The 14307-nt window shown below is 34.9% G+C and overlaps 1 long non-coding RNA gene across 1 annotated transcript; it reads right to left on the bottom strand.

Annotated features, from left to right (window-relative positions):
• Positions 1-5146: 5146 nt before the first annotated feature.
• On the bottom strand, positions 5147-6150 carry LOC138122243 (uncharacterized). Its single transcript, XR_011156396.1, has 3 exons — positions 5695-6150; positions 5321-5626; positions 5147-5262 (listed from the first exon to the last, which is right to left on the bottom strand). It is a non-coding gene; the product is annotated as an uncharacterized lncRNA (long non-coding RNA).
• Between the last annotated feature and the right edge of the window lie 8157 nt (positions 6151-14307).

The raw sequence follows: 14307 nt of genomic DNA, 5'->3' as shown, positions 1-14307 counted from the left end.
CCAGCAGCCCAGAGGATAATGCAAGTGCTTATTCATTTTTCATAAATGAAAAACTTACAACTGAAAGTCCACTGAAGGTTGCTTTTCATACCATATAACACAAAATAGTATTATATCATAATTTTTTGATATCATCATTGATTAGGTCAGATTAGTCAAGGGTTAAAAGTATTTTTCTTAAAGGTCACTGCGAGATGCTTAGGAGTAAAAACACAGTGTCAAAGTGTAAAGGTGGTCCAACTCAAAACATCATCAAGAAAGTTGACGAGGCAGCGTCCCAGAAGAGTTACAGCAGACTTGCATTGCAATATTAAGCAAGAAGTTCAACTTGTACTCAATGATATGGTGCAGAGCAGTAAAACAAGGGTTGTGTACTGTAAAGCTAGTTTTTTTTTCAATGAAAGATTTCTTTTTTAAATTTTCAGCCTTCTACCGCCACAGGGCCTTCTGATGTGTATTCAATAAGTAAAGTTAATATTCTAAAATATATTTTAATAAGACAAATTAAATTCGGACTGGCGCACTATAGTCGGTCATTCAGACAAACGTCTGCAGGAAGTCTCAGGATTTAATTTAAATTAACCTTGACGATCTCGTTGTCCATTTTTGTTTTATATTTATATTATCTACGTATTATGTCTTAAGGATATTCGAGCAGCACTGTCCATAATTTTGTGTAAGTCAGAAATTAACCAGTTACTGCAGGTGAAAACAAGAACGTATTTGATTTTATTTATTTGAAAAATTAAATACAGGCGTCCTTCAACCCAAGGAATTGTTTTATTTTAACTCCTAGCCCCCTGAAAAGTTCCCCATATTTTGCTTCACGAACTGATCTTCCGCTATTTTGAACACAACAATTTCGTAGACATTTCACGACCAGCAAAATTAAGTTGTTTGATTTCGCATTGAAATAAAATTGATATAAGTATAAACGATCTTGTTGGTTGAGGTTTTACTTTTAAATATTCTTGACGCAAGTAGTTATCAAGAGTAGGTACACGTCTTCGTGTAAAATACTCCAACTGTAATATTTTCATTCATTTTATCTCTTATTCGTTAAGGTACTTCATTAATTAGAGCATAATTTCAGGGCACAAAATGTTACTGCTTGAAGGATATATTTACAATTTTACGCGCGCTAGGTACTACTTTCTCTGCGTAGAATTTAGTGATTTTTATGTGAACCAATCTCTCGCTGGACAAACTATAGATGGTTCATTGATAGCTTGATTATTATGTACAGTTTGAAGTTGAAAATAAATTTTATCTTCCGATGTATTTGTTTCAATTTGCTGTGGTCCTAGAATTAAGTTATCATTTTCAATTGCAATCTTCGTTTCTGATCCAGTCAATCCTTGAAACTCCCAAGTAGGCGGACTGGGAAATACGTTAGTTTCATCAGTATGGTCAACTATTTTAGCTCTTTTTGAAGCTACTTCTGGACCAGCCTTAGGCTTTTTATGACAGGGAAAAATGTCGATGTTCTGAAAATATTGAGGTATGGATGATTTTCCTTCTCTTCTCTCCGGTTCGTAATTTGGATCTTGTCACGGTTCGAAAATTCTGTTCCGTTCGTTTTTCGTTTTTTTTGTGGATTTGGCCGGAGTGGAAAGCCCATGGGTTCCACTAATGCTTGGGGATGCACCATCGTTACTCGGACACCTCGAAAGTAACCTTAAAAGTAACGAGTTCAGTAAACTCTCGCTCACAGTTAGGCCGAGAGTAATCGCATGTTACCGCGACCGTTTTGTTTGTGTCTTTTTCCTTCCCGATCCATCATCCTCCCGTTCGCTTGTCGTTGTCGTTAATCCTTTCTACCTTGCTTTCTCTTTTGGTTTTCCTTGTCGGTTTTTCTTCGTTTTCTTTTGTTTGGCCCCAGCTGAAGAGGCAGCTGGAATCGTGCCCTTATCATCACAATTTCAGCGGGACGGTAGCTACATACCGTCGGGTTTGTCAGGTCGCCAACCTTGGCCCTACGCCAGAAAAATTTCGCTCTTTCCCATCTTCTTCTTTCTTCACGGCCTAGAGTTTAGGCATCTTGGTCCCCCTTGTTTCGATTTCTCTAACCTATCTCGGTCCCGCTGTCGCGCGTCAAAAATTCGAGCACGCACGCACCTGTCGGTTCTCGATGTTCCTTCTGTCGACAGCTGTTAAGGTCTGTTTTCCTTCACCGAGACTGGTTAGACTTTTTTGGGCAAGACGATAAGTTCGCGTTTGGGTGCCACTCTTCCTCTTTCGTAAAAGTACCGTGACTGGGTAAACTTCGTGGCAGCGTTTTCTTGTGGATCGCACCGATTTTCGGGATTTTCACGAAGTCTCTTGTGCCCGTCAGAAGAGTTGCGTGGTTCTCCGTTTCGTGCTGGATAGCGTACCTTTTGGAACTAAGGTACTATATCACAAAGGTATCGCCAACGGTGCAGAGATATATCTCCTTCTCTTTTAATTTCGAGGCAGCAGCGAAATGTTATTAATGTAAATTCAGCTGTCAAAATTTGAATTTTCAAAGCGTTTGTTGTGTCTTGTGGATGTTTTTATATTTTTAACTGTTGTAATTGATAATTTTTAATTTCTTGTTGTTTGCTTGTTCGTAGTTTTAGTTTTTATAGATAGGTAGTTATATACCTAGGTGGTGTTTTATTAATTGTTTTCAAAACTATAAACATGGTGCTTAAGTGTTGTGTTGCAAATTGCAAAAACAGAGCCGAAAAAGGACGAATAGTTTTATTTAGTGTCCCTATAGGTAAGTGTTTTATAGGTATATTTCAATATTTATTCATTTTTATTGCCCTGCGAGTTTGTTCTGTAAAATACTTCCTTTCACTAATTAATTTACCCTATTAAACAAACATATATTTTAGGTACACTTTTGTGAATTTGATTTTGATGTTAGTACTCGTTTCAGCGTGAAAAAAAAATTGAGGTTGCAGCCTAAAGCAGTTCCTCCTTTAAATTTAGGTATAAGAGAAGATACTGCATGTGGTAAGTATGGTTTGAAGCAACAGCTTCTTTCCTTTTGCAATTTTTATAAGCCAGGACCAACTGATAAGAGAGATTCACCTTAACTTTTATCACCACATATACATAATGATATTAATTTCGTATGTATGTAATTTATGTATACTTATATGTAACTTAGGAAGTATTAAACTAAACTAAAGCAATTTCGTTATTTTCTTTAGATTGCATATGTTCCTTCTCTGAACCAAACATTCCTGGGACCAAATTTTCACTTCCTGAAGCCATTCCACGCTCCACCTTCCCAAATATTAAAAAAATAATTCCTTTACCTGACACAAGCCCATGCTCCTCAACCTTAATCAGCCTTGATACCTTATCCACAACTTCTACATCTTTTAAAAATATTACTGAAACAGATCGTGAGTATTCATAGCACACAGTAATATGTATTTACACACTTTCGCTTTTGAATTATTAGATATGGAAATACCACCCTCTGAATCCTCTCCCGAACCCTCATTTAATATCAATAGTAAGTCAGATGAAAGAATAGTACATTATAAAAGAAAAATTGATGCGCTTCGCCAAGAGAATAAAAAAATTAAGACGGAAAACTCCACCCTAAAAGAAGGTTTAGATTCTTTTTTGAATGATGATCAGAAATTATCTTTAGGACGGCAATCAATGAGGGGTACCAAATGGTCCAATGAAACCATGATGAAAGCGTATAAAATTCGATTGGCTTGTGGTTCCACCGGGTATGAGGTTGTTAAAGAACTTGGACAACCTCTACCAAGTCAACGTACATTACAACGAAGAATCGAGCATCTAAAATTTTCTCCTGGGCTACTTCAAGAAGTTTTAAATGTGATGAAGGTGAAAGTCAATACGATGGTGGAGGAAGAAAGGCGTTGTGTTATTTTAATCGATGAAATGGCTATCACGCCCAAATTGGATTTTGATCCTAGTACTGGCTTAGTTTTAGGAAAACCAACAATACCCTCTTCTAATAAAATTTTTGAGGAAGTAGCTACCCATGGGCTAGTTTACATGTTGGCCGGCGTTACTTCTCGATGGAAGCAAGTCGTCGGGTATCAGTTTACCGGAAAATCATTTGATGCCGGCTTTCTTAGAGAGGATATTGAAAATATAATCTCCAAAGGTGAATCAATAGGACTACAAATTGACGCTGTAGTTAGCGACATGGGAGGTCAAAACCAAGCCCTTTGGAGATTATATAATATTCATGCAGGCAGGGATTCTCTAATCCAAAATTCAGCCCCACATCCTCTCGATCCTACCAGAAAACTATATTTTAATCCAGATGCCCCACACATTTTAAAAAATTTACGTAACCACCTAACTAATGGTCAAAAAATTACCATTTCTGACGAATTTGTTAAAAAGAATGCACTACCAACAAATATTGTGGATATTGAATACATAAAGGCACTGATTAAAATTGATTGCAAAGATCTTAAATTGGCTCCCTTTCTCAATGAAAGTTGTGCAAAGCCATCACATTTTGAAAAGATGAAAGTCGGTTTAGCGGTGAGACTTTTGAACCACGATACAGGCGCGGCTTTAAGATACTGCGTTAAGAGGAATTTATTAAATCCAAACGCAGTAACGACAGCCTGGTTTTGCAAAACCATATTTAGATGGTTTAAATTAGTGACTAGCCGCAGTAGATCTCTAGCACTGAGCACTAAGATTAGTGAAAAGTATATGGATGCCATCAATTTCTTAAAAGATGTGATAAAACTGTTTGAACAGTTGAAAATTGGAACACAAAAAATTTGGAAACCGGTTCAAACAGGGGTTCTTTTGGCCACCACCAATGCAATAGAACTTGCAAATCTTTATTTAAAAGAAAAAAATTTCCATTATGTTTGTTTAGGCCGTTTTACCCAAGATGCTCTAGAAAACTTATTTTCCAACATCAGATATATAAATCCTGTCCCGAGTCCAAAATTTTTTAAAATGGCCATTAGAATAATTTCAGTGGCACAATTTTTTAAACCTAACAATCGTGGAAATTATGAAATAGATGACTCAGAGTATTTTGCGAATTTTTTAAACACAACACTCATTGACGAAATTGAAATCGACACTTCTTCACTCAATGAAGATTTTGTTGAAGATTTAAACATTGATGAAATACAAAGTTTGTATTATTTAACTAGCAGAACAATACATCAAATTATCAAGAATAGTCATCTGACTTGCAAGGTATGTTTAGAGGCAATCCAAACCAGTCCAAAGGATCCCTCGATAACTCAGTATAAGCAGTTGACTGAACTGAAAGCATTTTTAGATAAATTAATCTACCCTTCAAGGTACTTTAAATTAACCTTACCTAATAATTTATTTTTTCCTCTCTGTTTTTGTAGAAATGTGTTCAAATTAGTTGAAAGTGCAGAAGTCTATTTCCAGAAGTATCAAAGTTGCTTAATAAATGGAGAAACCAAACTGAAATTTATATCCAGAAGCTTTTTGAGAACAACAACTGATAGCTTGCCCAAGTGTCACCACTTAAAAGAAGCTATTGTTAATTTATTTTTCAAATCCAAAATTTATTTCCTTCTGAGATCTGTCAACAAAAATTATCACAAAGACAATGATCCCATCAAGTGTGACAGCAAAAGCATTGGCATGCGAAGAGCTGTAACAAATATTTATTAATCCTTTACAACCTAACCTTTATTATTGACAATGAATTTCAATACTTACCTGTGTACTTTCTCCTGAACGACAAAAATTTTAGTAGTTGCCCAACACATTAACACTAAGTCAAACAAAAATTATCAATTATAACAATTATAATATAAGATTTTCCAGTCTGTTTTTCCTGCAGAGAATAATCCATTTGCAGGAAACTTATAGTATTAACAATTTCCAGTTTGCATAATAATATTATAAAAGAATAAAGTGTGAGGTTATTACTAATACTAACATTTGATACTAATGACAATGACAGTTGAACAACTGTGAAAAATTCAAGCTCCCTAAAAAATACTCTTCATCTCTTTCTATGTAAGTTAATCTGTTTCACACGATACAAACAACCCTTGAAATTGTGTATACTTCTAGCTTTGTCACACTCACGGGATTTATTGATAATGTCCTCTCTTTTAATTTCGAGGCGAAAAATTGTGGAGCGGAATGGCGCTACCTTCTAGATATAGTACCTTATTTGGAACCCCAACTCTGTCGGAATTTCCGGATCTTGGGAGTCACGGACTTTTTTTGGCTTTTCGTCGCCCCAAAAAAAGACCTCACGCCGACTGAGTAAGTCACAGTTTTCCCGTCGTACGTTACCTTAATGGAGTTCTCTTTTTTCTATGAAAAGGTCTTTTAAGCGGATCTTTTACGAGGACCTTTTGTCGGATCCGTTCAAGCGGATCCGTCGAGTCCCCTTTTTTTCTGGCCTTCTTTCCTTCATCTCTACCGGAGTCAGCAGCGGCCTCAACAGCGGCAGGACCGCCGAGCGGCGAACCCCCGCAGGACGCCGAAGGACGACGCAGGAGGCTCAGATTAGACCGTTCCCGAATATTCACCTTCAGGAACCGAGTCTCCATTTTGCTCGTGTCGGGGTTATCTTCATCTTTCGAGGCCGCAGCAGTTTTTCGGCAGGGAGATAACGTCCCTTCTTTTGTTTTACTGTCTCTCTCTTCTTGTGTCGCGTATTTTGTCTTATATGTGTAATTTGAATCCGAACCTTTTTTTTATAATATTATTTGTAAATCCGACGCCGGTAACTTTAGAGTTGCGCTTTGATTCGATACTGTTTGTTTTGCGGTCGCACCGAAGCTTGTACAAGTATCGTTGGCGGCTAACGGGAATTTCATTTTTAGTTTATATTTATTTTGTAGTGTTACCGGTCAGGACCGTTCATTCAATTTTTTTTTGTTTACTGCAATTATATTTGTCTTTGGCCACGCACATCGAACAGTAATTTAATTTTCACCAAAAATAAATTGTACAAATTTTCTTATTTTTCACTTATTATTGTAAATATTTCGCTGTACCAGGGAATACAACTTAATTAAATTGGTTAACTGGGACACGTGTGTTTCATTTCGGGTATCGGCCCCGGAGTATCACCGGATCCGGATACTCCCGAAACATCAGTGCCGGAGGATCCTGACGCCCTTACTCTTTCGTCTTTCGGGTCGGGCTGATTCGTTCCCTTACTCCGCCCAAGACTGAGCTACCGGCAACAATATCGGAATATCGGAAAAATATCGTGGCAATTTCTATCTGAGTCATCAGCAGGAGAATCGGAAGCTTTCGATGCAGCAGCGGCAGCTGCTGATGCCTCATTACTGTCATAACTAAAATGAATAGAGTTGAAATCAAAATCTGAATTTTTAAGGCATTTTTGGCGATTAAGACACATTCATCATCTATATTATTGAATAGATATAATTATTTAATATCGATTATAAATGTATGTATATTTTTGTAAAGGCGTTATTAAACCAACTTCAATCGCAAAAATGCGTGACAATATTAAAAAATTATTTCTTCAAGTAATATACAGGGTGGTCCCGATATAACCTGCAGAAGAAATCCAGTAATAGGTGACGATGAGTAGAACTCATACACAAAAAATGTTTCTAATAAAAGTCTTTTCGTTTCCGAGATAAAAATAATTGAAAATTTGGTCAAAATTTGCTGTACGCTAATGAGTTAATCGGTTTTAAAAAGGTAATCCTGGTTCCTTGGCTGCAATTTCTTTAGCAACGGTACCTGTAACACCTGTAACACATTTGTCAAGTTTAATTTTAAATTTGCGAATCCTTCAAAAAGTTATGAAATTCACAAAACAAGAATACGCCGATTTGCATTTACTGTATGGCGAAACACGTGGTAATTCAAGACAGGCAAGGCGACTACACGGCGAGCGTTTTTCTGAAGGAGTCCTTCCGTCCCGTTGTACTGTTGTGGAGCTGCATCTGCATTTATGTGAGGTTGGTCCTGACCACGGTAGAGAATAATATAGGTAAGACGACGAAGCGTGTCCAGCGCTGAGATTCTGTCCCTCGAACGCTAGACATGTGCGAGTGAGAGATCAATATAAAGGATGGAAAAGGTAGTGCTTAGTCCAATGCACGTGTGCGAAGGACTGCTATAATTTTTTTGCATTGTGGGATGATTTCCGCTTGTTTTTTTATCTCATTTGGCTTGAAGGTGCCAACATGGGTAGAACCTGTTTCGTACCAAATTGAAAAAGTGGTTATCGCAGTGAAAAATTTAAAGTTTCTGTTTTCCGCGTTCCAAAAGAAAAAGTAAATGAATGGAAGAAAATAATTCCCCGTAAAGACAAGAACTTGACCGAAAATGATTTTATTTGCGAGAAACATTTCCAAACTGAATTCATAATACGGGAAGTGAAAACGGAAACTTATTCAGTAAGTACTTTTAAAAACTAATTTTATCTCAATCTTAGATCGTAATGTTGCATTTTTTTAACATTTGCTTTTTTGTAGTATCGATTAAATTGTCCCAGATTATCAGACGATGCAATACCTAGTATTTTTCCAAACTGTCCTACTTACCAAACCAAATCTATTACAAAAAGAAAACCTATCATCAAACAAACCAATGTTTTTCAAAGAAAAAAAAGAAAATTGGGACCAGAACCAGAATGTAGTAATTTGAATCTAGGTATAAATAAGTATACAAAACATTAATTTGATGTAAATAAATTCTCACATTTTAGAATTAATCGTTGAAGAACCTTTTGCAAGTTTTTCCAAAGAATCATTATTTTCACAACTCTCTAATAATATTAATATCTTAGCACTTCCTTCGCGAGCATGGGCTAGTCACTATGTTGTTGAAAATAATCAAAAATTAATTTGTATCTCAGAGATGGTATTAAGTATCGATAATTCAAATTCTTTAATTAATACTATCCTGAGAAAAAAAGTTCTGGTTACTGATAAAGGCAATGTAAGATGTTTTATGTTTAACAACGAAATTAATATTTGTGGTATCCACGAAGAACCTTTAAGTACATTAGCTGATTTAGAATATTTAAAAAAAAAAATTGATACGTTGATAAGCTGTGAAGGAATGCATTTAAAGAACGTGCCAGCTAATTTCAAAAATCCGCGGTATGTCATAAATCCAGATTTGAAGTCACTGCGACATGTTTCTTGTCCATTTTTTCTTCCTACAAATACGGTTGGGATGCAAAGTATTTGTTCTTTATGTCAAAGAGGACGAAAAGCAGTTTCAAATTTTAAAATTAATGAAAAAAAACGACTAAACCGATCGACAAGATCTCAGCTGGCTTTAAAGAATTCACGTATTGTACAAAAAAGAGCAAGACGTCTCAAATTAAAAAATAAAGAAATTATACAGGAATTGAAAGAAGTTCGAAAAAAAAATGATGAATATCGAGAAGGAAGATATCCTAGCCAAAATAGATAGGTTGGGAACCATGACTCCTGCCCAGAGACTTTTGATTGAAGAATGCATTTCTGTTTGTAAGTGCAAAAGAAAAACTTCCAGACGATTCGTCGGAATGGTTATTTCTTTGCTTACTTTTACATATCAAAGGGCCTGCAAGCTACAATTTTTTACGTATAAATGACATTTTACCTCTGCCGGCAGTGTCAACAGTTAGAAAATATTTATCCAAAATAAATCTAAAATGCGGCTTGGATGATAAATTTTTTGAATTATTGAAATTAAAATTTAGGGAAAGAAATAAATACGAACTTCATGGAATTTTGATATTTGATGAAATGCAAGTGAGAGAAAGCATTTCACTAAACGTTAAAAATATGAAACTTAGCGGCATCCAAGATTTTGGTGAAAATAATGTTTCAACCGCCAAAACCACAGATAAGCGAGCCAACCATGCTTTGGTATTTATGTTTGCTTCTTTATCATCACCTTTTTGTCAACCTGTAGCTGTATATGCTGCAAGAGGTGCCACTAAGGGAACATGTTGAGCACAACTTATGCTAGAAATTATTAAAAAAAATGAAAACTGTGGTGGTATTGTAGACGGAATTGTTTGTGATGGTGCGACCACAAACAGAAAGATGTGGGGTGAATTTGGTATTTCTGGCAACACTGAAAACCCTGTCAATAAAATAATGCATCCTTTTGACAAAGACCGTTTTTTATTCTTCTTTTCTGATGCACCGCACCTCATTAAATGTTTACGCAATAGGTTATTAGAAAAACCAGTACTGCATGTAAGTTTTTGACAAAATTATATGTTACAATTACAAAACCTATATGGATGAATTCATTCTTTTAGACACCGGATGGTACCATAAAATGGATGCATTATGAAAGACTTTACGGTTTGGACATGAAGCTGCCTGACAATTTACGAATTTGCCCTAAAATAACGGATATGCATATAAAACCATCTAATTTACATAAAATGCGAGTCAAATTAGCTACACAGGTAAGGTTACAGTAAAGTTTGCATAAAAAAATCTGAAGGTTTGTATAGATATTTAGTAATTCAGTAGCGGATGGATTAAAATATTATAAGGATAAGGATGATTTTTTAAAAGACTGCGATGTAACAATATTATTTACAAAAAAAATAAATGATTTATTCGATTCTTTAAACCGTCGCCACCCTGCAGAAGCTATCAGAGTTAATAGCAAGGATCTTGAGGTATAGTTACCTAAGTATAGTGAAGCATTTCGTTGAATAAATGAGAATTTTTGCAGATATTGAATTCAAATTTGAATTACTTGGACAAATGGGAAAAAATGGTCGTAGATGGACAAATTACAAAAGATCAGTTTCTAACTAAAAGTACCGCTGAAGGTTTGCGCGTTACAATTTTGTCCACTATTGAATTGAGTCAATATTTATTAAGTTGTGGATTTCATTACGTATTAAGCAATAAGTTTAATCAGGATCCACTTGAGGTAATCTTCTATTTTAGGTTTAAGGAATGCTTATTATTTATGATTTGTTTGTATGTAGTTACGTTGGTAAAATGTATAATGAATTATGTGTATTGCGCATGCTATGCATGACTATCGTTTTTATTTTTTATTTTGCAGTAGTTTTAAAATTAAATGTATTTGTTGTTATGTACGTACGAGTATGTTAGTTAGAAAATTACTTTATCTACTTTGAGTTACAAATAGGCTCATTATTATACTGAAAACAGTTTAATAATGAAGCATATTATTAAACTGTTTTTGGTAACTTTTAGCTTTTGTTATATTGGCAAAATCAGCCGTTTGACGTCAGGCGTCAAGGTAACCAGTGAAACTACGAAGCAAATTTAGTAAAATAACCTTACATTTTTCTGAAAAATGTCTGTTACCAACCCACCCGAAAGTCCCTAGTCTAATATGAAAACTTGAACAGCTGAAATTTCAGGAATTAGTAAAGCAAAGTAGATAAAATAGTATATTATACTCGTTTAATAAGACGTATTATCACATTCGTTCCGTTAAAGCACTTCTCGCTACGCTCGTCGTGCTCATGTGATAATACCGGGTGATTTTAAATGATTGTGACTTTTTTTCTTAAGTTGGGAACATTTTTCATAAATTATTTTGGCACACTTGATACCCTAAGCAACACATTGGCGTACGTACGTCATTTTGACATTTTATGTATTAATAAATAGTGTCAAATAGGCGAGGACGCCTATGTTTATGTCAACTATCACATTAAAAAGCAGAATAACCAACAATAATATCACCAACCTATGAAAAAAAGTCACATTCATTTAAAATCACCCGGTAAACGTCTTGTTAAACTCGTATAATAATATACTATTCTTTATTTAAATAACTAAAAGAAATTTCGCTTATTGATGGGTATTGTATAACACGCACAGAATGTGCATTTCTTTTTTAGAACCATTACGGGTATATTTTTTTAACTTTTCAACAAGTATCTCCGATTTAACATCTATTTTAGAGATTTTTTGGCACTATACGTCAAGCTGGAGGGGCCAACGGTCATCCAACGTTTACAACTTTTTTACAGTTGTACAGAATGTTGTCAACTTATAATATATTAAAGCCACCACAGTTCGGCAACTGTTCAGTTTTAGATCCCGATATGAAGAAAAGTCAGCTGACATTTGAAAAATTCAAATCAATTTTTAATGAAGAAGCTGGAAGTAATCAATTAGAGAAAATTCGGGAAAAAATTGATTTGCTAATTGAAAAAACTGACACAGATAGGGAAAATGCAGAGTTCGATGATAATATGAGTTTTTATAGTCACGATCAAGAAACCATAGATTGCATAATCTATTATCTCACCGGATTCATTTGTAAGAAAATTTATAAAAGCAGTAACTGTGAAACATGTCGCAAGAATCTGTACTCAACATGCCAACAAGAAGAGACAAATTTTAGCGCTCTTACGAACATAAAATCTCGAGGTGGTCTAAATCACCCACCTTTAACAATTTTCAATCTTTTTTTAAAAATAGAGTGCATATTTAAAAAACACGTTCTCTCTGTTGATGCATTTGACCAAACAATAGACGAGATTTTCTCTAAAAATATTGTACTTGAATTTTCCTGTCAAATGCATCAACAAGAAATTATGTCAAAATTAATTTATTATTTTTTGGTGATGAGAATAAAACAATATTACAAAACTGATTTCAAAAACACAAAAAAATTGTCATCAAAAAAAAGAAAGAATCAAGACTTCAAGCGCAATAAATATTTAATATTTTTACAATCTCATTTTCATTTGATTTTGTTCCCTAACCATTACTGCGAAAAACTGATGCAAAAGAAAACTTAAATAGGAGATTCAACAACAAGGAATAATTTAATATGGGAGGTACCATTAGTTAGTAGAGTATTTTTGCAATACGTTTGCCGTATTTACGTTAAACGTTAAAAGGTTCATTGTCTAGATACATCACTATTTTAAGCCATTTTATTGGTTTATAATGTCGTTTACCATTATGGCACTACGAGTAAACCTATTCAAGAACTCTCTGATAGTTGTTTGGGTTTTTATATTAATTTACACGCAGAAATTAGTGAGCCGCTGCAGCACTACCTTTTCCGTCTCTTTCTAACACGACGGTCTACCACTCGAGAGTCACCGCTTAGCGCTTCGTCGTTTTACCTTATATTATTCTCTACCGTGGTCCTGACTGATTCCAATACGATGGCGTCCCCAATCCTCCATTTAACCCCTCTGGATTTTAATTTTTGGGGCCACACGAAAGATTTGGTATACGAAGTTGAAATAAATACAAAAGGCCAACTCCAGAGACGCGTCACAGACGCCGCGAACCAGATTCGTAAAAACCCAGAAATGCTGAATTCTGTTTATGAAAATTGTTACCGGCGTACTCAAATGTGCTTAAACGGAAGGCACACAGAACACTTATTATAAAATAATTTTTCTAGTCTAGTTTACCTTTCATTAGTTAGTAGATATTCTCAGTTAGAGTTGAAAGTACGAATATGTAAAGCGTAAATAAATTTATTCAATACATTATTTTGGCTATTTAATCACAATTAAAACGATACTCTTATTACACAGTTCTTCCACAATTTTGCACACACTACCTCTACATTTATTTACACATTGAGGAACACTACTTTATTTATTACTAATTCATTTCAGTCTACAAAATCAGCTTTTGTACCTAAATAAGCTTGTGAATTAACGCACACAATGTAGAGCGTTTTCAATAAATGTCATTAATTTGATTTAATTTGTCAGATTTGGGATTTGTCATAAACGATTCAGGTACCTATATGTTACTTATATGCCATTCACGATGTTTTGGCATAAGGGGAGGCCATGGAAAAAGTGCATTTAAGTTGGCAGTAAAGATGTCTGTTGAATTAGGTTATGTTTTTCTAAGTTTGAGGTTATAAACTGCGTCATTGTCTAGTGCATTGTTGTCAGTTTTACTAGTTTGCAATAGAACAATACTCACACATTTTTTTTCTAACACTAATATCTTATACTGTTTCCATGGTGCATTTGAGCTCACACCTTATGTTTCCCATAAAATTCGCTTGTCTCTATAAGACACGTCGTCAATAGCAACGTATCTTATAGAGTCATAAAATACGCTCACACACATCATTCAAGTAACATTTTATTCATCATTTTTACAGTAATTATCACAAAAGTGAAAAGTACAATTATTGAATTGGAATTGCCATATTAGCTTCGTGCTCTTGTTCATAACATCTTCTTCTTTAACTTCTGCTGTTTCATCCAATGCAAGTGCCCGGCCATCGAAAATGGCAATCTTTACATTTTCTTCAAATGATTCTTGCCGTAGTGTGAATTAACTTTTAATGAAGTTCTACACGCTTACCCCATATCAAGAAAAGCCAAAA

This window comes from Tenebrio molitor, chromosome 1, assembly GCF_963966145.1.
Source record: "Tenebrio molitor chromosome 1, icTenMoli1.1, whole genome shotgun sequence".
In the NCBI taxonomy this organism is placed as follows: Eukaryota; Metazoa; Arthropoda; class Insecta; order Coleoptera; family Tenebrionidae; genus Tenebrio; species Tenebrio molitor.
The sequence above is the reverse complement of the archived record's forward strand: the minus strand, read 5'-3'. Positions and strand labels throughout refer to the sequence as shown.